At 56.5% G+C, this 25,179-nt stretch overlaps 1 pseudogene; it reads left to right on the forward strand.

Moving 5' to 3' along the window:
* Nucleotides 1–3,980: 3,980 nt before the first annotated feature.
* LOC137457129 (zinc finger protein 585A-like) overlaps nucleotides 3,981–25,179 on the forward strand; it is a 182,306-nt pseudogene continuing 161,107 nt past the window's right edge.

Here is a 25,179-nt window from a genome sequence, read left to right on the forward strand (position 1 = left end):
TTCCTCTCCTTCTACCACCTGAGACTAGGCACAAGAGCCCAACCCCCACCTCACTGCAGCCTCCTTGCAGGCAGCTCCAGAGGCCAAGAGGTCTCCCCTCAGCCTCCTCTTCTCCACACTAAACACCCACAGCTCCCTCACCTGCTCCTCACCAGCCCTGCTCTCCAGACCCTTCCACACCTTTCTTGCCCTTCTCTGCACCTGCTCCAGACCCTCAAAGTCCTTCTTGGAGTCAGGGGCCCAAAACTCACCCCAGCATTCCAGGGGTGGCCTCCCCAGGGCCCAGGACAGGAGGACAATCCCTGCCCTGGCCCTGCTGGACACAGCAGTGCTGAGACTTGCAGAGCACTGCAATTGCTTTGCTCACTTGCAGCAATCATTTCCTTCCCTTCCCAGCTCATTGCACAGCAAACAGCAGCAAGGGAATTGCTTTGGCTTCTGCTGAAGATCCTCCAAGGAAGCTGCAGGACTTCTCACCACCAAAACCATCAACAACAGGCTGCCCCCAGCCCAAGCCAAACCTTTCAGTCCAAGTCAATGCAGTTCCTCAGCCACAAGCAGACACTCAACAGCTCAGCCTCATTTGGTTGCCTGCCAGCAAGCATTTCCCCAGGGGCAGAGCAGCTGCAGCACAGCAGTCTGCTTCTGACCATGCTTCCTGCCAGCAGAGCTGACAAAAGCTCTGCACAGCTCTCAGCCTGCAGCCACACAGCAAAAGCTCCTCCTGCCCTGAGCCTTTCTGTGCTCAGGAGGCCTGCAGAGAAACTGAGAATCACTCTGCAACCCCCCAAGGAATCTTTGTGCCTCAAGAGCTTGCAGAGCACAGAGGCCTTGGATGCCACCACCCCCAGCACAGCCAAACCGCCCCACAGCTGACACCAGCCCCAGGCGCTCCCAAGCTCAGGCTCAGCACAGCACCCACGCCTGACACCCCCACGGCACCCAGCACACAGCCTGCCCACAGCTCCCCCCCGCGCCTGGCCCTCAGCCCAGCCGCTGCCCTTCAGCACAGCAGCCGCCCGGCACCTGCCAGCACAAAGCCTCCAAACCCCCAGGGCTCCCCCACACACCCCCACAGCAGCCTCTGCTGCAAGCCACACCCCACGCTCACCACCACCTCTCCTGCACACAGCAGCCCCCACAGCGCCGCTGCCACCTCAGCTCTGCTGCCAGCCCAGCCCCCAGCACAGGGACACAGGGACACAGGGCCAGGGACAGCCCCTGCAGCCCACCAATGGCTCCGCCTGCAACACAGCAGCAGCCAAAGGGGGCCTGCAGCTGCCCCCACCAGGGGGAGGCAGCACCACAAGGAACCCCACAGACCCCCACCCCAACCCCACCGCGGCCCCGCAACCGCACAGACCCCTCCCAGAACAGCACAGACGATGCCCAGCGACCCTGCACAACTCTGCCCTACCCCACAGCCCTCCCAGACCACCCCAAACCCCCACAGCCGCACAGAGGTCCCCACAATCACAACGTGCCCCTCCCCCAACCGCACGGATCCCAAGCGCCAAGCTTGCAGAGCTCCCCCGGACCTCACAGCCCCACCCCCACCCCGTACCCCACTGATCTCCCCCGGATCCCACGGACCCCCCCACACATATCCGCAGAAGCCCCCAGCCAAACCCCACCGATTCCCCCTAGATCCCTGCAGAGGCTCCCCCCCGCCCCAGCCCCACTGACCCCTGCCCCACAAACCCCTCCCCAACCCAAGCGACCCTCCCGACCCCTCGCAGCCCACCAGAGAGCATTCCCTGATCCCCACCCCACCACCCCCAACTCAGCCCCACAGACTCCCTCACCCCACCTGCACCCCGGGACAAGAGCGAAGCAGAGCAGGAGAAGGAGGAAGAGCTCAGCGCACAGGGAGCCGCCGGCCCCGGCAGGCTGCTGGCGAGCAGAGAGCGCTGCGAGGGAGACCCCGGCCCGGCCCCTCCGGCTGCTGCGGCCACGTGGGACGGGGAGCGGAAGCAGGGAGCAGTCTGGAACGGAAGCCCCGCCCACGGCCGGGCAGCCGCAGCCAATGAGAGGCGGCGGGAGCGCGGCAGCTCCTCCCCCTGGGCGCTGCCGAGGCACAGCCAGGAGCTGCCCCTGCCAGCCGCGGCCGCCATTGGTGCTGCCCACGGCCGGGCAGCCGCAGCCAATCAGAGCCGCCGCAACAGCCCAGGCCATGTGAGTGGCGCTGGCCATGGGGGTGCAGTTTTTCATCCTTTGTGTATGCCTTTTGCAAACTGACAATGGTTGCCCTAGGCTGAACTGAAGCTCTAAGAGCTACAGGACAGACAGTGCTGCTCCTGTTGCAGTGGAGGACACTGCCCTTGAAACCTTGCCAGACACTAAGACAGCTCCCATCAAAGACACCTTGGTAGTCACAGTCAAAGCTGTGGCATCAATGAAGCCATTCAGCAGTGGCCTGAGGGAGGCACAGGTAGGTTACAAAGCAAAGCAGCTGAGACCTCTGCTCTCTTGGACCCCTTGTAGCTGCAGGATTAAGGGAGAGAGGTTTGAATTCAGGCTCAGAACCACACAGAAGATCCTTTCTGGCTGCAAACAGACCGGTGGCACTTTCAAGGGAAGAGTCAACTTCTTGGGGGACAACTGCCTGTTAGGTTTGTGCTCAGGTCTCTGTAATGTGGACAGAAGGAACATGGGGTGATGGCACACACATCAGGAGGTCGTTTGGGTCACCCTCATGCAGCTTCTGGGGATACCCAATCAGTAAACCAGGACAGTCTGAAATGGTTTACAGACCAAAACAAAGAGCTAAGCCACTGAGAGAGACTGCTGGGATGATAAAAAGCAGCTTTAGAGAAGAAGAACACAGGACAGGGAGCAAATCTTCCATAATCAAGAGGTGGAGCTGGATGGAGAGAGAAACCTTAGCTGCTGGCTCCCAAAGACTACAAAAGGCACATTTGATGCTGCACAAGAAGAAGCCTAGAGAAGCTGGGGAGGACTTGACAGCTGGTGCTCCACAGTCATGAGAATGTAACTGCAATGCATTGGGGTTTCAAACAACATCACCTCCCTGCCCCACAACATCTGGCCCCCAACTGAAGTGCTGTGGATCACTGCTGTCAAGAGTGAAGGGACAGAAGCAAGCTTGCTCAGACCTGAGCTGCTATTTGAATCAGGTTCATGGACCAAGGGCTGGAGTTACCTATTAGCAGGGACTGAGACACTGAAACAGGGGAGCAGTGGAAAACCAAATTGCTGCCAACACAACACATGCTGCATGAAAATCCAGCACACAGGGGCAGAGCTGTTAGCCTGAAACCAAACTTCATACAGGAACAAAACCAAATCCACTGGCACAGGTAACAAGGACTAACAGCCCCAAGGGAAAGACAGTAAGAGGAGATGGGAAGTCAATGTTGCTGCAAGAGGCCAGCTCCAGCAAGACATCAAAATGATTGTTAGGCAGCAACAGACTCAATCAGCACTGGTAACAAGCCCAACCCCGGGGACACTGCAAACGCAGCCAGGAAATAGCTCTGCAGAGGTGGGGTCACAGCAATTGCTAGATCCAGACCCTGGACAAAAGGCACAGGAAATGACCTTGCTGCTGCTGCCAAACACCCAACAACCCAACCCAGACTCCTCACCCTCTGGCGCATCAGAACTGAAACCAGAGACTCCCTTCGGATGCGAGGTGCTGGAGGGCGAGCGGCAGCTGCCGGCTGCTGAGCTGCGGCGGGGCGGGAGGGGCTGCGGGGCCGGGGAGCGCTGGGGGCGGCTATGGCTCAGGGACCTATTTGTGTCTCTGCCCTGCACCAGCGCTCTGGGCTCCTCCAAACCCCTCCTCAAACTTCCTCCTGCGGCCCCAAGTCCTCTCTCTCCAGCCTGCAGTCAGAACTTTCTTCCTGAGCTGCCTTCAGCTCACAGCCTAAGGGAAAAAGCTCAAAGCCAACCTGAGACCAAACCAATCTGAGTGCAACCCGAGAGAGGCTGCTGCGAGGGCTGGAGGCAGCCCCAAGATGTTCCGCAGCAGGCAGTGGGAGCCTGGGGACTCCAAGACAAAGGCAGGAAGGAAAACCTCAAGGCTGAGCTCCGCACGCCCCGCGCAGCGCCGGGGCCCAGCAGCTCAACGCTCCCCGGCTCTCAGCATGCCCCGGGGCCCGCCCAGACCCTTCCCCGCTCCGCTGCCGCCGCCCGCAGCGCTCCGGCACCGCTGCCGCTCCCCACGGGGCAGCAACAATGGCGGCCGCGGCCGGCAGGGGCAGCTCCTGGCTGGGCCTCGGCAGCGCCCAGGGGAGGGGCTGCCGCGCTCCCGCCGCCTCTCATTGGCTAAGGCTGCCCGGCCGTGGGCGGAGCTTCTACTCCGGACTGCGACCTGCTTCCGCTCCCCGTCCCACGTGGCCGCAGCAGCCGGAGGGGCCGGGCCGGGCCGGGCCGGGGTCTCCCTCGCAGCGCTCTCTGCTCTCCAGCAGCCTGCCGGGGCCGCCGGCTCCCTGTGCGCTGAGCTCTTCCTCCTTCTCCTTCTCTGCTTCCCCCTTGTCCCGGGGACCAGGTGGGATAAGGGAGTCTCTGGGGCTGAGTTGGGGGTGGTGGGGTGGGGATCACGGAATGGTCTCTGTGGGGCTGCGAGGGGTCGGGAGGGTCGCTTGGGTTGTGGAAGGGTTTATGGGGCAGGGGTCGGAGGGCCTGCGGGGGGGAAGCCTCTGCAGGGATTTAGGGTGAATTGGTGGGGGTTGGGGGGAGGAAGGCTGTGGGGTCCGAGGCAGCTCTGCAAGCTTGGCGTTTGGGATCCGTGCGGTTGCGGGGGGTGTCGCTTTGATTGTGGGGACCTCTGTGCGGCTGTGGGGGTCTGCGGTGTTCGGGGTGGTCGGGAGGGGGGCTGTGGGCTAGGGCTGAGGTGTGCAGGGTCGGTGAGCCTCGTCTGTGCTGTTCTGGGAGGGGTCTGTGCGGTTGCAGGGCCGCGGGTGGGGTTGGGGGGTCTGTGGGGCTCCTTGTGCTGCTGCCTCCCCCTGGTGGGGGCAGCTGCAGGCCCCCTTTGGCTGCTGCTGTGTTGCAGGCGGAGCCATTGGTGGGCTGCAGGGGCTGTCCCTGGCCCTGTGTCCCTGTGCTGGGGGCTGGGCTGGCAGCAGAGCTGAGGTGGCAGCGGCGCTGTGGGGGCTGCTGTGTGCAGGAGAGGTGGTGGTGAGCGTGGGGTGTGGCTTGCAGCAGAGGCTGCTGTGGGGGTGTGTGGGGGAGCCCTGGGGGTTTGGAGGCTTTGTGCTGGCAGGTGCCGGGCGGCTGCTGTGCTGAAGGGCAGCGGCTGGGCTGAGGGCCAGGCGCGGGGGGGAGCTGTGGGCAGGCTGTGTGCTGGGTGCCGTGGGGGTGTCAGGCGTGGGTGCTGTGCTGAGCCTGAGCTTGGGAGCGCCTGGGGCTGGTGTCAGCTGTGGGGCGGTTTGGCTGTGCTGGGGGTGGTGGCATCCAAGGCCTCTGTGCTCTGCAATCTCTTGAGGCACAAAGATTCCCTGGGGGCTTGCAGAGTGATTCTCAGTTTCTCTGCAGGCCTCCTGAGCACAGAAAGGCTCAGGGCAGGAGGAGCTTTTGCTGTGTGGCTGCAGGCTGAGAGCTGTGCAGAGCTTTTGGCAGCTGTGCTGGCAGGAAGCATGGTCAGAAGCAGACTGCAGGCAACCAAATGAGGCTGAGCTGTTGAGTGTCTGCTTGTGGCTGAGGAACTGCATTGACTTGGACTGAAAGGTTTGGCTTGGGCTGGGGGCAGCCTGTTGTTGATGGTTTTGGTGGTGAGAAGTCCTGCAGCTTCCTTGGAGGAGCTTCAGCAGAAGCCAAAGCAATTCCCTTGCTGCTCTTTGCTGTGCAATGAGCTGGGAAGGGAAGGAAATGATTGCTGCAAGTGAGCAAAGCAATTGCAGTGCTCTGCAAGTCTCAGCAGTGCTGTGTCCAGCAGGGCCAGGGCAGGGATTGTCCTCCTGTCCTGGGCCCTGGGGAGGCCACCCCTCGGATACTGGGGTCAGTTTTGGGCCCCTGACTGCAAGGAGGGCTTTGAGGGTCTGGAGCAGGTGCAGAGAAGGGCAAGAAAGGTGTGGAAGGGTCTGGAGAGCAGGGCTGAGAGGAGCAGGTGAGGGAGCTGTGGGTGTTTAGTGTGGAGAAGAGGAGGCTGAGGGGAGACCTCTTGGCCTCTGGAGCTGCCTGCAAGGAGGCTGCAGTGAGGTGGGGGTTGGGCTCTTGTGCCTAGTCTCAGGTGGGAGAAGGAGAGGAAGTGTCCTGAAATTGTGTCAGGGGAGGCTTAGGTTGGAGAGGAGGAGGAATGAGTTTGGTGGCAGAGTGGTCAGGGCCTGGCAGAGGCTGCCCAGGGAGGCAGTGGAGTGGCCATGGCTGGAGGTGTTGCAGCAAGGTGTGGCCATGGGGCCATGGTTTGGTGTCCCTGGTGGTGCTGGGGCTGGCAGTTGGCCTCAGTGCTGAGAGAGGTCTTTTGCAGGCCAGGCAATTGTGTGGCTGTGTGAGGAAGCTGCCCCAGAGCAAATGCCTCTTAGGTGCTGGAGGTGCTGGGAAGAATGGGAAATGGGAGAGAGTCCTGTGGGGAGGGGAAAGGTTTGGGGTTTGCCTCTGGGCTCCTAGTCTGCCCTTGGAAGTGCCTGGGATTCTTGCAAGCAGTGCTGCCAGCTGGAGCCTTCTGGGGTCAGTTGGTGGTGTGCTGAGAGGGCCAAAGGGAGGTGAGGCTTGGGAAGAGAAGTGGTGAGCAGGAAGCTTGTTGGGTTGTGGGTGGCCAAGGGGTGTGGGTGTGGCTGAGAGGTGTGGAGTGCAGGAGAGCCTTCAAGGCCTTGTGGTGTTGCTGGAGCTGTGGGCTGAGGAAGTGCTGCTGCCAGGCAAGGGCTTGAAGGAGGTTGAAAGTCAAGTGGTGTGGATGGCTTGGTGTGGGGCAGTGTTTGGCTTCTTGTGGGCAAGTGAAGCTTTCCTTGTGCAGGAGGAGAGTGAGAGCCTGGGCTTTGCAATCCCTGGGGCCCTGGAGCCCTTCTGGAGTGGTTTTCTTCTGCAGAGCTTTGCAGCCCAGCTGCAGGTCTGCTGTTGCTGGAAGCTGTTGCTGGTTGTTTTGTGCAGCCTTGGGTGTTGGATCAGTGTCTTGGCTGAGTTTGGTCCTTCCTCTTGTGGCTAAGTTCAGCTCCCCTTGGTTTTGGCAGCTGAGCACAGCTTGAGGCTTTTGCTGCAATGGTTTTTGTGCTGGCAGCATTGTGTGCTGCCAGCTGGAGTGCTGTGTGCAGCTGTGGTGCCCCCAAGAGGGGCAGGAGGTTGAGCTGTTGGAGGGGGTGCAGAGGAGGCCATGGGGATGGTGGGAGGGCTGTGGCATCTCCCCTGTGTGTGCTGTAAGAGTTGTGTCTGTTGAGGCTGTGGGCAGAGGTTGGAGCAGCCTTGTGGTAGCTGCTGGGAGCTGCAGGAGAGCTGGGGAGGGACTTTTGTGCGGGGCTGGGAGTGATGGGCTGAGGGGGAGTGGATTGAAGGTTGAGGAGGGCAGATTTGGAGTGGAGCTTGGGAGGAAATAGTTTGGAGTGGGGGTGGTGAGAGCCTGGAGCAGGTTGGGCAGGGAGGTGCTGGCTGCCCCCTCCCTGGAGGTGCTGAGGGTGAGGTTGGATGAGGGCTTGAGCAGCCTGGTGTGGTGGAAGGTGTCTGTGGGCATGGCAGGGGGTTGGAGCTGTCTGCTCTTTGGGGTCCCTTCCAGCCCAAAGCATTCTCTGGCTGCTTGAGTTTGGACACTTAGCAGAAGTGCAATGAAGGGAACTTGAAATAAGCAAAGTTGTGAAACTGGTTCTTGATCTTGGGGGCTGGCTCCTGAGCATGGGTCTGGGTCTTGATCTTGGGAAGTGGTTCTCACCCTAGTTGCTGGCTCTGGAGCTTGGGGTCTGGGTGTGAGCTTGGGAAGGGTTCTGACCTTAGTTGCTGGCTCTGGGCTTGGGGTGTGGTTCCTGACCTCAGGGCCTGTCTCTGAGGTCAGGGCGTGGTTCCTGAGCTTGTAAATGGCTCTGACCTTGTTTGCTGGCTCTGGAGCGTGGTTCTGGCCTTTGTTGCTGGTACTGGAGCTTAGGGGCTGGCTCTTGAACTTGGGGGCTAGCTGTGAGCTTGGGAATTGTTCTGAGCTTAGTTGCTGCTTCTTGAGCTTGGGAAGTGGTTCTGAGCTTGGGGGCTGGCTCTGATCTTGGGAGCTGAGTCTGCACTTTTGGTTTAGGTTGCTTGGGGGCTGGTTCTGGAGCTTAGGGGCTGGCTGTGAGCTTGGGAAGTATTCTGACCTTAGTTGCTGGCTCTGAGCTCAGGGGCAGGCTCTTGAGCTTGGGAAGTGGTTCTGATTTTATTTTCTGGGTGTGAGCTTGGAAAGGGGTTTTGAGCTTAGTTGCTGGCTGTGGGCTTGGGGTGTGGTTCTTGACCTCAGGGCCTGTCTCTGAGGTCAGGGGCTGGTTCTTGAGCTTGGGGGCTGGTTATGAGCTTAGGGGCTGGCTCTGAGCTTGGAAAGTAGTTCTGACCTTACTGGCTGGCTCTTGAGCTTGTGGGGGCTGGCTCTGGAGCTTGGTTCTGACCTTTGTTGCTGGTACTGGAGCCTGGGGGCTGATTCCTGAGCTTGGAAAGGGTTTTGACCTTAGGTGCTGGCTTGGGAGCTTGGGAGCTGTTTCTTGAGCTTGGGGGCTGGGTGTGAGCTTGGGAAGTGGTTGTGATCTTAGTTGCTGGTTCTGAGCTTGGGAGCTGAGTCTGCACTTTTGATCTAGGTTCTGAAGCTTGGGTGCTGGTTCTTGAGCTTAGGAAGTGGCTCTGAGCTTGGGGGCTGGCTCTGAGCTTAGCTGCTGGTTCTTGAGCTTGGGAAGTGGTTCTGATTTTATTTTCTGGCTCTTGAGCTTGGGGTCTGGGTCTGAGCTTGGAAAAGGGTTTTGAGCTTAGTTGCTCACTCTGGGCTTGGGGTCTGGTTCTTGATCTCAGGGCCTGTCTGTGAGGTCAGGGGCTGGTTCTTGAGCTTGGGAAGTGATTCTGAGCTTAGTTGCTGGCATGGGAGCGGAGTCTGCACTTTTGATCTAGGTTCTGGACCTTAGTGGCTGACTCTTGAGCTTGGGGGCTGGCTCTTGAGCTTGGAATGTGGTTCTGACCTTATTTGCTGGCTTGTGAGCTTGGGGCCTGGGTGTGAGCTCTGGAGGGGGCTCTCAGCTTGGGAAGTGTTCTGACCTTAATTGCTGGTTCTTGAGCTCAGGGGCTGGCTCTGAGCTTGGGAAGTGTTCTGATCTTAGCTGCTGGTTCTTGAGCTTGGGGCCTGGATGTGAGCTGGCTCTGAGCCTGGGGGCTGGCTCTGCATTTCTGATCTGGATTCTTGTGCTTGGGAGCTGACTCTGACCTTAGTTGCTGGTTCTTGAGCTTGGGGGCTGGGTGTGAGCTTGGCCCCTGCCTTGAATCTAAAATGAGAGAGTTCAGCCAGTTGGAAGTTGAAGCTGAGCTGCTTTGCACTGCAGTGCTTCAGAGTTTGTGGTGCTCCAAAGGCAGATCTCAAAAGCTGCTGCAAGAGTTGAGCTGAAGTGGCACAGTGCCCTGCAGAGGCAAAAGCTTTTCCCTGCCAGTCAGCCATTGGAATCCTCTCCCCAGGGCAGTGGTGGATTGCCCTGCAGGGCAGAGTTGGAAGGCTCAGCTTGGCAGGGGGCTGGGCCAGCTCCTTTCCAGTCCAGTGTCAGCTGGCAAGGTTGGAGCAGCTGAGCCTTGGGGTCCCTTGCAGCCTGGCATTGTGTGGCAGCAGAGCTGTGCTGCTGGTTTTGAGGGCACTTGGAAAGCTTCTGGAGCATTTGTGCAGAGTGTGCAAGACATCCCTGAGCCTAGCAACTCCCTCAGCTCTCTTCAGAATGAACTCTGCAGAGCTGGAAGAGCTTTCCAGGAATTTGGCAGAGGTTTGGAGGAGTTAGGAAGGGATTTTGGTTCTCCTCCTCCTTGTCCTCTTCCTTGTCCTCCTCTGCCTCATCTTTTTCCTGCTCTCCCTGGAGGCTGCCCTTAGACTCCTAGAGTCCTAGAGTGGTTTGGTTTGTCAGGGAGCTGCAAAGGTGCTGCAGTCCAAGCCCCTCTGCAGTCAGCAGGGACATCCTGCACTAGCTCAGGTTGCCCAGAGCCCTGTCCAGCCTCACCTTGAACCTCTTCAGGGCTGAGACCTCAAGCCCCTCCCTGGGCAACCTGTTGCAGTGTTCCAGCAGCCTCCTGGTGCAGAACTTGTTCCTCACCTCCAATCTCAATCTGCTCTGCTCTAGTTTGAAGCCATTGCCTCTGGTGCTGTCCCTGCAGGCTTTGCAAAGAGTCCCTCTGCAGCCTTCTTGTAGTCCCCTTCAGGTACCAGAAGGTCACTCTTAGGTCTCCCCAGAGTCTTCTCTTCTCCTCTCCAGTCTGAACACCCCCAGCTCCCTCTGCCTGTCCTGGTAGCAGAGCTGCTCCAAGCCCCTGATCATTTTTGTGTCCCTCCTCTGGGCCCTCTCCATCAGGTCCATGTCCTTCCTGTGTTGATGGTTCCAGAGCTGGCTGCAGTGCTGCAGGTGAAGTCTCAGCAGAGCAGTTTCCATGGCTGTGCTGTTCAGAGCTGCATCCTACAGTGCAAAGCATCCAATCCACAACAATCCATAGTGTGCCTGGACCACGGGACCCAAGCAACCTCCCTAGGCCAAAGCTCCACCAAAGCAGGCCAGACCCCCAGGCCCCAAATGCCTTCCCCCTCCCCCATGCCTCTCTGCCCCTCCTCCCCCATACCCAAGAGCTGCAGTTACAGATTCTGGTAGGCAGCTCCCAGGTGAGCCAGGCTGCTGCAGGCCGCAGTTGGCAGCATTGCCAAGGCCTCAAAGCTCCTCTGCAGAGAGAGATCCCAGAAGCTGTTCCTGGGAGCAGAGAGGAAGGGCAAAGGAGATTGGAGATCCTGTGCTGTTCCTTTGTGGAGATTGAGTGCAGGCCTTGTGGGAATGAACTAAGCTAGATGACACTTTGTGGTGTCCCTCTGGACTCTGCTGTCCCTTCTGGAGGTCTCTACTCTCTGGTGTAAGACATCCCAGTGCCTTCCACCCACCACAGGGATTCTCCTCCATGCTCTCATCCAGGGGCTTCTGTTGGGCCCTGCTGTCTGTGAAGATCAGCCCTGGGGCCTTGGGGACTCTGAGAGGGCAGCAAGTGAGTAGAGATGGAGCAATGGATGGAGAGATGGAGGGTGAAGGCTGCAGGGCGTGGGAGGGCTTAGTTCAGCAGCTGTGTGACTCTGCCTGGCTCCTACCTCCAATGGTGCTGGCAGCAGCTGACCCCAGAAGCTCCAAGCTCCAAAACCTGCCTGGCTGAGGACAGTCCCCTGACCCCTCCTGACATCCAGCACAGCCCAAGCAGGCACTCAGGGCTCCTAGCCACACAGCCCAGCCATCCCCCATGGCAGGAGTCACCTGAGGTCTCACTCCCTCTCTGTCCCCCTTGCTCTCATCAGTTGCTGCCTGAGGTGTCTGCAGGGTCCCTCCCCAGCCCTCATCTGTAACCCCCCCTTGGCTTGGTGCTGTTCTTTCAGCCCTCCAGCTGATCCCAGCCTTTAGTCTCAGGCCCCTTCCATTCTTGTGCTGCTGCTTCCAGCCCAGTTGCTTAGATGCTTCCTCAGCCACAGCATTTCCCACTCCACCTTTCCAGCTGCAGTGGCAGTGGAGGTGAGGGACACAGGGCCAAGGGACAGCCAAGGCAGCAGGGCCATGGATGAGCTGGGACTGAGGGATGGGCCTGGGAGTGGTCAGGCAGGAATTAGGCCTCATCCCCCCCAAAAAGAGGAGAGGATCCAGGGCCCAGGTGGCAAATGTGTGTGCAGGGAATGGCAGAATCTGGCAGCATTTGAGGAGGTGAAAGGAATGAATTGTGCTGCAGCTCTGCATGTGTCAGCTGGGAGATGAACAGCAGCCCATGGGCACTGTGCCCTCCCATCCAACCTCATTTTCTCTTGGGGATGTGGAGTGGTAGCTCCAGGAGAACTGCAAAGAGCAAGGTGAGAGAAATGGTCAGGGAGAGAAGGAAGCCAAACCCTTTCCACTGAGTCTCTTTGGGCTGCAGGTGTGTGAAGGGTGCTGGAGGAGTGAGGTTTGGGCAGGAGTCAGAGACTCCTCCAGCATCCCAGTGAGGACTGAAGAGGTTTAGCAAGAAGCTGCCCAAGTCCCTTCCCCCTTTGCTGCACCTCCAGAAAGCATGAAGCTCCCTTTTTGTGTGTCCTGAGGGCTGCTGTGATCTTCTGTTGGGGAGTGGGCAGCAGAGAGGTGTGTGCAGGTCAAAGGTGAGCACAGAGTGTGTGGGGTGGGGGCAGGACCTGGGAGAAGAGCTGTGGCCAGAGCAAGATCTGCTGGCAAAGGCAGGTGCAGGCAGCAGAGGCCTGGGCAGGCAGTGGGAGGAAGCTTTAGGCAAGGCCTGGGAGAGGCTGTGTGGAGGCAGCTGTGTTGTGATGCTGGCCTGCAGCTGTGTGCTGGGCTTGGGAGCTGAGCCTGCACTTAGTCTCATAGTCTCATAGTATCAGTCAGGGTTGGAAGGGACCACAAGGATCATCCAGTTCCAACCCCCCTGCCATGGGCAGGGACACCCCACACTAGATCAGGCTGGCCAGAGCCTCATCCAGCCTGGGCTTAAACACCTCCAGGGATGCGGCCTCAACCACCTCCCTGGACAACTCATTCCAGGGCTTCAGCACTCTCATGGGGAAGAACCTCCTCCTCACATCCGGCCTCAACCTTGTTGAGGTCTCCCATCTTGATCCGCCCTGGGAGTGTGCTGTGGCTGTGCTGCTGGGCTTGGGAGCTGCCCCCAGGTAGGCTGAGCTGTGCTGCCTGGTCCTGGGCAGTGCTGAGCCATCCCTTGCAGATCAGCGCTCTTCTCTGAGCCCTTTAATTCTCTCTGTCAGGGGCTGAGTCCTCTCTCCATCATCCCTTCCCCTGTGTGCTGTGGAAGAGCAGAGTTTGCAGATCTGCCCCTTGGAGCAGCCCAACAGTTAAGAAACCCAGAGTGGGGCAACAGCAGGACCCCAGCCCCCAGAATCCTAGAGTCCCAGGGCACCTCCCAGCCTCCTCCACCTCCTCCTACCCACCACATTTCGCTCCTCCAGGAGCTCTGAGGCACATCTGCTGTTGGAGTTTGGGAACTCCCCAGGCTTGGGATCAGTTGTGTGGAAGGAGGTGATGTTTGTAGTTGGCACGTGGAGGGTGGTGGGAGAAGGTTGGAGGTGGTTTGGTCTTTAATTGTTCAGTGCTGCTGCCTCCATTGCCTGAGCCAGAAGAGATCAAAGGACAGAGCCTGGGCCAGGAACCACCCTGCCAATGCTACCAGGCTCGAGCAGAGTGGGACCAGACCACTTTTAAGTCCCAGGGTACCTCAGGGCACTGATCAACGGAAACCTGGGGTCTCAGCACAGGTATTAGAGGTCTGAGCCCACACTGTGGCAGAAACTGAAGGTTTCTGCATTCTCTCCTCCAGCTGGGTGTTGGGAAGTGCTGGGAGTCAGGGACTGTCTTGTCCCAGGCAGGATGTGAGGTTTTGTGATCCTGGGCTCAGGTGCTTCCATGTTCCTAATCTCTCTGCTGTAACCCCTTCCTGCCACAGTATGGCCTCACAGAAGGACCCAGACAAAAGCTGGGAGGAGAAGCAGCAGCCAGAGATGAAGTTCGAGCAGCCAAAGTGCAGCCTGGAGGGTGTTGAGAAGGATGAGAAAGAGGACAAGATGGAGGATGGTGATGCTGAGGAGAAGGATGACTATGATAATGATGAGTATGAAGAGGTGGATAACCATGAGGATGAAGGTGATCAGGATGAGGAGGAAAAGGAATTTGAAGAGAATGAAGCCAGAGCAGGTCCCTCTGTGCCACCCAAGCAGCTGAATCAGTGTCCTGAGTGTGGGCAGAGCTTCCCACCTGGCTCAGAGCAGGTGAAGCACCACTGCCCCCACCCTGGCCCCCGGCCCTTCATCCGTGGTGACTGTGGCAAGAGGTTCAGCAAGAGCTCTGAGCATATCCAGCAATGCTGCACCCAGACCGGTGAGAGGCCATACAGCTGTGCTGAGTGTGGCAAGACCTTCACTCACAAATCTTCCCTCAGGCGGCACCGCAGTGTGCACAGCACTAAGTCCTTCCCCTGCAGGGACTGCGGCAAGCGCTTCAAACACAGCTCCAGTCTCACCATCCATCGCCGCATCCACACTGGAGAGCATCTGTTCCCCTGTGCTGTGTGCAGCAAGAGCTTTACCACGAGCACGGATTACATCCAGCACCAACTCATCCACAATGGTGAGAGGCCGTACAGCTGTGCCGACTGCGGCAAGAGCTTCACCCAGAGGGGACACCTCACAGAGCACCGTCGTGTGCACGCTGGCGAAAAGTCTTTCAGCTGTGCTGAGTGCGGCAAGGCCTTCCGACATTGGGGCACGCTCATTCAGCACCACCGCACCCACACTGGTGAGAAGCCGTTCACCTGTGCTGACTGCGGGAAGAGTTTCAGGCAGAGGGCGACTTTCAGTCGCCACCGCCACACCCACACTGGTGAGAAGTCTTTCACTTGTGCTGATTGTGGCAACAGCTTCAGCCGCAGAGACAATCTCATTCATCACCGCCGCAGCCACACTGGTGAGAAGGCTTTCACCTGTGCTGACTGCGGGAAGAGCTTCAGCCAGAGGAGCTATCTCAGTTGCCACCGCCGCACCCACACTGGTGAGACACCCTTCACTTGTGCTGCCTGCGGCAAGAACTTCACCCAGAAGCGATCCCTCAACAAGCACCGCTGCACCCACACCAGAGAGCAGGCTGCACTGGAGCAGAGGCATAAATCCACCTAGAATCTGTTGGGTAATTGTGACCCCTCTGAGAGGGCCTTTCCAGCACCAAAATCATCCCTTTTTCCTTTGCAGTTCTCAGGGACTGGGGACACCAGCAGCAACAAACACCTCCTGCCCTTCTGAACACCAATTCTTGCTAATGAGAACAATTACAGTGCTGAGTCAGCACAGCTGGAGCTCCCAGTGGAGCTGGGCAGGGCTTTGCCAGGGTCTGTCTGGTTCTTCCCCAATGCTTTGTGTCTTCCTGGGGTAAGAAATCCTCTGTCCATTGACCAATTGTCTCAATAAAACCCAAAAGTTACCCAAATCCTGTCTGTTTGCTTTTATTTCAGATATCCCTGCATCAATGCCTGAATTTTGGGGGCATTTGCAGCCAAGGGATGGGGTGGAGCTGCGTGCCCAGTTGAGGGAGGGGAAAATGAGGGTCTCAGAGGAGTCTTGAGAGGAATCTCAGAGGCATTCTGCAGGGGCTTTCAGGTGATCTTAGGTGTTTGGGATTTGGATGGTCCTAGGACTGACTTTTGGGATCTTTGGAGGGTGTAGGGGGAAGCTCATGGAGATCTTTGGAAGAACTCAGAAAGCTTCTGTTGGCTTTCCACTCTGGGGCTGGAACAGGTTGAAGAGCTGAGAAGAGGTTAAGCTGTCTGTGCCCCCCCAAAACAGAAGGGAGGGAAAAAGAACACACAGAGGAACAAAAAAAAAACCCTCTGGGTTGAGATAAGGACTTGAGATAAGACCGAAAGAGTTAAATCCAAATGAGATCCCATAATGCACACTGACCTGAGGCTGTTTGCAGAAAGAAGCACAGCAGTCAGCAGCAGCAGCAGCCAGGAGTTAAACCCCTGCAGCCCTCCCCCTCAGCAAAGAGCCAGCACCTGAGAGCCAGAACCCAACAGCAGCAACCAGAACAGGAAGCCTCTCATGTTGCCATCTGAACTTCAGACCCTGTAGTACTTTGCTCCAGCCAGCACTGTCCTTATGAAGGTGGAATGAGGCAGGATGGTGTGGAGTAATGGCAGCAAATTTTCAACTTAACCTTTGATATTCCCAAGCCCTCATTCTGTGCCACCTGCACCATGCCCAGCAGCAATCAGCAGCACACCTCAGGCACTGTCCATTCTCACTCCACAGGAGGTCGCTTTGCAGTACCCAGAGGGCTGCTCACTGCAGGTGCTCTGCAGCTCCACTCTGTTCCAGCACAGTCTGGATCAGTCCATGTCCAGTCCAAATGCTGCAAATGCTGGGGCTGTGTTTCCACCTCTGGGGCAATCAAGTCCAGTGACTCCTTCCATGCCTCCAAGTGAAAGCAAACTGTGGCTTGCATCCCAGTACTCAGCTTCCAACACATCCAGGTGTGGGGATCCTCCTGTCACACCAGAAACACAGACGGGTTCCACCCCTCATGGTTTGATGGTGTCAGAGCACTCTGGGCACCTGTATCTACTAAAGCTTTATTCTCTCATGGCTTCAACTTGCCAGGCCATTGGTTCTGTACAGTCCAACAAACCAATTTGTCTCTCCCTTCCATCGGGTTGGAGGCAGAGCCCCTCTAATTCTGTCTTGGGTCCCTTGCATCTTGTGAAGATACTTTGGGAGTCCCTTCAGGAGGACCAGAAGCAGTTTCAGCTTCCCTGCTCTTCTTAGGCCATTTCCCACTGGAAACTGAGGCAGCATCTCTGGGGGGACAATTCCCCTGTAAGTCACAGACTCCTGCAGCCAGGACTGGATTGGGTTTTCCTTTCTACTTCCTCACGTCCTGCCCATGGTCACACAAGTAAAGCAGAGGGTGTGCTGTGCTGTGTGCCTCCCAGATTCTCTCCCTTGGACAGGGGAGCAGCTGCTCCTCATGGCTGAAACACAGGACTGTACAGGTGGGGAATAAAAGCTTCTTCTGGAGCTGATGGAACTCCTGGGTCAGTTCCTTCACAGCTGAAACACAGGCCTGGACAGAGGAGCAGAGATTTCCTTTGCCTTGCTGGGGCCTGCTGCTTGTTTCATCCACTGTTTGTCCTTGGTCATCTTCCAAGGCCAGAGATAAGAACCAAGCCAGCAGCCCAGGCTCTTTCTCTTGTTCCCATGGGGACCCTGATCCCTCCTGGTCCTTTGCAGGATCAGCTGCTTTCCTTGTAGGCTTCTTTTTCCCTACAGGAGTGTTGTAGATGTGCCCTCAGGAATGAGCAGCAAGGATATCAATGAATAGATATATTGGTAGTCTATTGATATACAAACTATGCCGCAGGGGATTTAGTTTCTATTCACAGGCAGCAGTATTGGGTTGGTGGAACCACCTCTGCAGAACGTTTGTGCCTGGGCACTTCAGAGGAACCAAATGAGTTCTAGAATTTAGAGTTGAAACTGATTGGAGAAGCAGTGGGGGAGGGGTTGGTCGGTGACCGGCAAACCCTCAACCCAGGACAGTTTCAGCACTACCTGAACCCAAATTCTATAAAGCAAAGGTTTGGCTTCCTCACGAGCTGAGAACCTCATGAAATCTTTCCTTGGTGATGTGTTTAGAGTCCTGACAGCGCGGCACGGCCGTGCCCTCATGAGGAACTAGAGAACGGCGCCGACCGCGTGGCTGTGCCGCGGGGTTGCTGCTTCTCCCAGAGCACAAAGGTCCTGGAGCCTCCCAGGGGAAGCTTCAGAGGCTTTTGCCGCTGGCTCCACGAAGCGCAGCACCTGGCAAAGGTTCCCCGCTCTGGGGGCTGTAGCGCTTCAGGACCGGTGGTGCACAGGGGCTGCCATGGTTTCCTCCCGTGGCGATGGCTCATGCGGCAGTTGACCCCACGCTCCACGGCACTGCCCCCAGCCGGGCAGCAGTGGCAATGTGCAGCGAGGCCTTCTGGAGCTGCTTCAAGTCCCGGGCGAGGCGGACCGTAGCGGCACAGAGACGCACGCAGGCATAGGCACGGACACCAGCGTGGGGGGCACTTGTTTACCAAACAACTCCTATTTACCATTTGCCCCAAAGAATACTGCTCCAGTCAGCACCCACTGCTAACACAATAATTAACCAATCAGCTGATACTCTGCCAAATGAGCATAAGCACATGCTGCAAACAGGGCAAACAAACATGTAGCCTGGGCCTTGTTTGCCACAGGGGTGGAAACATGCCCAGGCAGATTGTTGTCCTGGACTCAGTGGTGCCAAGGTCCTGTCCCCCCCCACCAACTCCAGAAGGGAGGGGGGACAAAGGGGGTTAGAGTCACACACACAGAAGCATGTTCTGGTAATATTTGGGGCACAATCCTGGTCATAAGCATCATTCACTATGAGGGGCAGCTGATCCTGGCACAGGCTGCTTCTCTGACACAGCTGCCATGCCTGTGGCACTGTCTGTAGGTCCAGAGACCTTCTCTTGCCCTTGAGCCCTCTGCACAGAGATGAGAAGGGCTCGAGAGGCATGGGCCAGGCCCAAGCACATTGCAGTGATTTCTGTCTCTCAGGAGCTCCCAGGCTGACAACAGACTTTCCCCAAACCTTTCCCCAGCTGGGGAGGATTTTGCACTTGCTCAGGGGTGAAATTCCAAAGCACCAGAGGTGACCACCAGCCTAAGAATTTGCCCCTTCCCTCCCCCACCCCCTGCCACTCCTCAGCATCCAGCATCTGGGCAGATCTCACAGTGGTTTCCTTGGGAGTGTCCTGTATTGCTCTGGATGAAACCAGAGCAAGCTGCCCAGCAGTGGACAGCACAGCTCTGAGCCATTGCCCTAAGCTAACAGTCAGCACCGCCAGCAGCACAAACAGGGCTGAAGCTCATCAGCCCCCTGAAAGCAAATCCATCAACGTAGTGAACACACCACACCTGTTGAAATGGAACTTCCTGTGCTGCAGTTTCCATCCATTGCCCCTTATCCTCTCCCAGGGCACAATTGAGCAGAGGCTGTCCCTGCCTCTTGCTTCCTCACCCCCAGCTCTCACATATTGATAGGCATTGATCAGATGCCATCTCAGACATCTCTTCTACAGATTAAACAGCCACTGGACTCTCATCCTCTCCTCATCAGGCAGTGCTGCAGTCCCTTGAGCATCCTCACAGCCTCTGCAGCAGATCTCTGTCCCTCTGGAACTGGGGAGCCCAGAACTGGATGTAATATTCCAGGTGGGGCCTCACCAGGGCAGAGTAGAGGGGGAGAAGAACCTCCCTGGATCTGCTGGACACACTCTTCCAAATGCACCCCAGGACCCCACTGGCCTTCCTGGCCACCAGGGCACATTGCTGTCCCATGCAGAACTTCCTGCCCACCAGAACTCCCAGGTCCTCCATGGGGCTGCTCTCTAACTATTTGTTCCCTTGAGTGCTGTAGGGTTCACATTGCTCTGGACATTGAATGGTGCAGATCAGCTCTAGTGAATCTGAGGCTCCCCAGAAATTGCCAGTGGGTTCCTCTTAATCACATGGATCCTGTCCCAGCAGGCACTAGTGCAGGAGAAGGAACAGCAGAATGAAGAGAAGGAGAAGGGAACTGAAAATCTCATCACCTGAATCTAGAAAGAAAGCCCTTGGTAGCAAATGTCCATTCTGGATGGACACAGAACACAACACAGAGCTGATGAGAGCAACTGCTGGGGGTGCACCAACTGCCCTGAGAACCCTAAGGAAGGGCTGGAGGGGGGGAGGGCATTCACTGGAATTCCAACACCTGATAATACCTCTTGGACATACTGAGAATCACAGAATTGTCAGGGTTGGAAGGGACCTCAAGGATCATCCAGCTCCAACCCCCCTGCCATGGGCAGGGACACCTCACACCAGAGCAGGTTGCTCAGAGCCACATCCAGCCTGGCCTTAAAAGCATCCAGGGATGAGAATTCCACCACCTCCCTGGGCAACCTGTGCCAGTGTCTCACCACCCTCATGGGGAAGAATTTCTTCCTAACATCCAATCTGAATCTCCCCACTTCAAGTCTTGCTCCATTCTCCCCCAATCCTATCCCTACCCAACACCCTAAAAAGTCCCTCCCCAGCTTTCTTGTAGCCTCCTTCAGATACTGGAAGGCCACAAGAAGGACTCCTTGGAGCCTTCTCTTCTCTAGACTGAACAGCCCCAACTCCCTCAGTCTGTCCTCAGAGCAGAGCAGCTCCAGCCCTCTGCTTATCCTCATGGCCCTTCTGTGAACACCTTCCAGCACTTCCAGATCCTTCTTGTAATAGATGCTCCAGAACTGGACACAGAGCTCCAGGTGGGGTCTGACCAGGGTGGAGCAGAGGGGGATAATCACCTACCTGGCCCTACTGGCCACATTTCTCTTGCTGCAGCCCAGGATACAATTGGCTCTCTAGGCTGCAGGTGCACACTGGTGGCTCCTGTTCAGCTTGCAAATGAACACTTCCCTTAAGGATAATCCAGAATTAGAAGCACAAGATGGGGATGGAAGAGGCCCCTGATGCAAAGAAGAGAGATTCCAAATGTGTCCAGAGATATGGGAACAAAGCAGGATTGTGCAGGAAGTGGGAGCCAGCACAAGTTCTGCACCATGAGGGTAGTGGAGCACTGGAACAGGTTGCCCAGGGAGGGGGTTGGGGTCCTATCCCTGGATATATTCAAGGTGAGGCTTGACAGGGCTCTGGGAAACCTAATGTATTGGGGATGTCCCTGGGAAGGTTGGAGAAGGTAACCTTTGGAGGTCCCTTCCAGCCCAGCCCATTCTATGATCAGTGAGATATGGGAACCAAGCAGATTCTGCATGAAGTGCAAAAGGAAGACACCACCTGGGGCTTCTCAGAGCTCTGGGCCTGGCTATGGTTGTGGATTCCTGCCTTGGGCTTCAGTCTCAAGAAGTTGGTTGGAGCACTAACCCTGAGCTTGCTCCCCTTTGTTTGCATGGCTGTTAGAGTGCAGGGCATGTGTGAGTGCTGGTCTGCTTGAGGGAGCAGAACAGGGGACAGCAAGGACCTCTCTGGGAAGAGCTGGGGCAAATGTCACCTTCAAGAGCAGGCCCTAAGCCTCTGTCTTCTCCTAAGCTCCCATTTCAAGGACCAGGCCTAAGGCCTGTCTGCATTTCATAGAGCAATACTGAGCAAGACTTTCCTGAGGTCCTTTTCCCTATTCCAAATGCCCTGGGATGAAACAAACCCTGCACACAGGGAAGAAGGCCAACTGCAGATGGGTTGTGGCAGGAGAAAAGTGGCCAGACACAGGAATTGTCCTCCCCCAGACTCAACACTGCTGTGGCCACATCTGGATTCCTGGTATCTGGGTGCAGAGTTCAGAAGTCCGAAGGGGAAGCCAGGAACTGGGGAGGCTGCAGAGATTTTCCAGGATGGGGATTGACATCTCTGTGGAGAGGCTGAGTGCTGGGCTGCTTCAGCCTGCTGAATGGAGGCTCAGGGCAATGCCATAGCAGTGTGCACATGGCTGAAGGGTGGTTTCAGAGAGGATGGAGCTCTTCTGGAGAGTGGGGAGAGATTAAAACCTCCACAAAGAGCATCTTGGAAGATTCAGAGTGGAGATGAGGCCAAAGAAATGTCCCTTCAAGGGCAGAGCTCCTATGCATGAGGCCATCCAGAGGTGTCAGGAAATGGCAGGGAGATCTGAGACAGCTCAGGGAAGGGATGGAAATGGCAGGGGGAGAGCTGGGTGAGGAAGCAAGATTGGTGTCAGCAGCCTGAAGGGAAAGAGCTACAGGCATGGGAGAGTGAAGGAGAGGCTGCAGTAGGGATGACCAAGGGCTCTGGAAAGGCTGAGAGGCCAAACAGGACCGAGGTTTTTGTGCCCATGGCTCTGGCACTTGCCTCAGCCACCAAGGCCTGTGAGGAGAAACTTTGCTTTGAGGCTTTGAGGTTCTTCTATTGCAAGAGCAGTGGTCAGGGTTTGGCCTTTCTGCTTCCTAGACCAAAGGCAAGTTTTTCTCCCCTGTACTTTGCCTTTGTCTCCCTGCAATCCTGGCCTCTAACAAGCTGCTCTAACGAGTCCCTGGGGAGCCTTTGTCAGTAACAAGCCTCAGTGAGGCCAATCAGTGCTTCAAGGTACTTTGGAGTTTGCTTCTGCCTTGGACTTGTTGAGAGGCTTCTTGGCAGTAGCTTGGCAGAGTCTCCTGGCAGTACCTAAGGATGATGTAATCAGCCCCAAATACTCCATGGGGCTCATTAAATACTGCTGAACCTCTAATTATTGCCAAGGTTTCTGCAGCTAATTGGAAAGGTTTTTATTGCACAAAGTATCTGATGAAAACTATTTTTAAGGGTACATTTCATTCCTTTTCAGCAGGAGTTGTCACTTTGGAAGCAAACCACAGTAAAACCTGACAAGTTCCTACCCTGGTCACTGCTCATCCTCACTCCCCACTGTCCCCAGCAGAGCCCAGAACCACAGGTGAGGGACAGGATCTGCCTTGCCAGGGGCTGGGGGTCAGGGCTTGGCCCTTTGGATCAATGAGACCCCTCCAGGTTTCCTCAGCAGCAGAGCCACCTTGAGCTGCTTGTCCTGACCTGTCAGCACTGCCTCAGTTCTCTGCTCTCACCAGACTGTGAAGACACTTTCCTTGTAGTGTCCCCCAGTGGAACCTATTAACACTACAAGAAACTTCAGAGTTTGAATCCGACTTTGACTTCTGGAGATGTTTCATCAGCCTCCTCTCAGTCCCTGAGGTTTACCTGGCACCAAAGCCACCAGAGGGCTCCTTTAAATGCCCTGGGCTGACCATATAGCTGGGCCTGGCTTCTGGGCTGCATGGAGCTCTGGCCAGGAGCAGCTCCTCTGCACCACACAGCAGGTCTGAGGGCATCTCAGGGCATCTCAGTGAGATGAGGAAGGCAGAGAGAGCTTCAAGGCAGCCAGGACTGGGAGGATGCTGAGAGCTCACTGGAGGAGAAGTCACTCATCTACTGACAGGGTGAGTCTGAGGTGCTCTTGAATCTTTCCTGGCAGGGACAGATCCAGGCAGGAGAGCTGGGCTGGGAATGATGGGAATCTACCAAGAAGACCTGGGGCAGGCTGTGTTCAGGCTGCTCTCTCAGTACTTCTCTGCAGACGTCTCTGGGTGCTGTCTGCTGGGCAATGACTCTTTAGAACATCTCATCTCCAGGATCCCTGACTGCTCTGCCCCTCCTGCTGGGCTTGGAGCTGCCCCCAGGAGGGCTCAGATCTGCCACAGGGTACTGGGCAGTGCTGAGCCTTCCCTTGGGGGTCAGGACTCAGCTCTCAGAGTCCTTTGATTCTCTTCAGGAGAGGCTGTGTCCTGCTCTGTCTCTCACAGCTGCACTTCTGGGCTGGGACAGAGAAGAGTTCACAGAACTGTCCTTTGAAGCAGTGCTGCCCTGCTCTCCTCAGAGCACAGAGAGCTGGGGGGGTTCTAAAGGCTAATTTGGGCATAACACCTGCAAGGCAGCACAAGGGAAAGTGCAGGGCAGAGGGAATAGCCTGATGGGCACAGTAGCTCCACTGTAGCAGAGCCAAGATGAGTCCCTGGCAGCACATGGCCTGAGCTCCTGCTCCTCACAGCAGCCTCAGCCAGAACAAAGCAGAGAGCAAGTCCATTTCAGCTGAGGGATTGCTGTGACCTCTGGAGTGCTTCTTCTCAGAGGAGTCTGTCATCAAGTTTTGCTTTCTTTTCCTTCTTAGACATTCCCACAGGCAGCAGATGGCCAACAGCAGCTCCATCACCCACTTCCTGCTCCTGCCATTCCCAGGCACAAGGCAGCTGCAGCTCCTGCACTTCTGCCTCTTCCTGGCCATCTACCTGGCTGCCCTGCTGGGCAATGGCCTCATCATCACCACCATAGCCTGGGACCACCACCTCCACACCCCCATGTACTTCTTCCTCCTCAACCTCGCTCTCACTGACCTGGGTGCCATCTCCACCACTGTCCCCAAATCCATGGCCAATTCCTTGTGGGACACCAGGGACATCTCCTATGCAGGATGTGCTTCTCAGGTATTTTTTGTATTTTTCTTGCTTGCAGCAGAGTATTTTCTCCTCACCACCATGTCCTACGATCGCTATGTTGCCATCTGCAGACCTCTGCACTATGAGACCCTCCTGGGCAGCAGAGTTTGTCTCCACCTGGCAGCAGCTGCCTGGGCCTGTGGCTTTCTCTATGCTCTGCTGCACACAGCCAATACATTTTCCCTGCCCCTCTGCCAGGGTAATGCTGTGGACCAGTTCTTCTGTGAAATTCCCCCAATCCTCAAGCTCTCCTGCTCCACATCCTACCTCAGGGAACTTTGGCTTAGTGCTTTTAGTGCTTTTCCATTTGTGGGATGTTTTGTGTTCATTGTGGTGTCCTATGTGCAGATCTTCAGGGCAGTGCTGAGGATCCCCTCTCAGCAGGGACGCCACAAAGCCTTTGCCACCTGCCTCCCTCACCTGGCTGTAGTCTCCCTGTTTATCAGCACTGGCATCTTTGCCTACCTGAAGCCCCCCTCCATCTCCTCCCCATCCCTGGACCTGGTGGTGTCAGTTCTGTACTCAGTGGTGCCTCCAGCAGTGAACCCTCTTATCTACAGCCTGAGGAACCAGGAGCTGAAGGCTGCCCTGAGCCAACTGATCCCTGGATGCCTTCAGAAGCAATAAACTCTTTGTCTTCTCCTGCAGAGCAGTTCTGATGTCACTCAGTGCGGGCCCAGCCTGGCTGCTCGAGTTTTTGGTGGTGATGGTGGATTTTAACTATTTATTACATCATCATCCCCTTCCTAATTCATTCTGCTTTTCTAAGAGTTTTTGTAACAGGACCTCTGCTCCTTCTTTGTTTAAACAAAATAAAGGGCCTTTCAGTAACCTTTTTTTTTCCAGAGGTCATCTCCAAGGTAATTCTGGAGATTTATGAAAAGGTTTAGTGTGCAGAGTTGGAGGATAAGAGTCCCAGCACAGCAGCAGTTCCAGGGAGCACCAGCACTTGTTTTCCCAGGGCTGTTCTCTTTCCACTTCCTCACCCTCCTTCAGAAGCCTTGTGTTGGTTTAAGGCCTGAGTGCTCTGGCAGCTTGCTCATGGTTCTACTATGTTTTCAGTTCTGTGACCACAGGCAGGGAAATGCCATAGGAACTTCTCTGACACTTCTGTCCTCCAAAAGAGCAGTTCCACAAAGACAGGCGATCTGCTCAGGGCAGAGTCTGAAGGCCTAGGTCATCTTCCAGATTTTCCCTCAAGAGCATGGCCAAGATACTGTCCCACAGATGACAACACCAGGGAACAGCTGAAGTGTGGAAGTGTGCAGGTATGGGGCACACAGCATTGTCCTCACACAGCCAGGCCACCCAAAAAGAGAGCTGAATGACCAGCAGAGGAGGGTCTGATCTGTGCCTGTGTTCACTGAAAACCCTGGGGAAGCTGTCCCAGTGCAGTCATCCTGGACTAGTCCCTCACAACCACCATTTCCAGCAGTGACCTCTCACCACAGCTTGGAGAGGTTCTTTGTCCCTCCATAGGAGGACATAGAATCAGCAGGTCAGCAGTGCCTGTTTGCA

This window comes from Melanerpes formicivorus, unplaced genomic scaffold (genome assembly GCF_026170545.1).
Source record: "Melanerpes formicivorus ecotype bairdi unplaced genomic scaffold, bMelFor1.0.p_v2 SCAF_160, whole genome shotgun sequence".
Classification (NCBI taxonomy): Eukaryota; Metazoa; Chordata; class Aves; order Piciformes; family Picidae; genus Melanerpes; species Melanerpes formicivorus.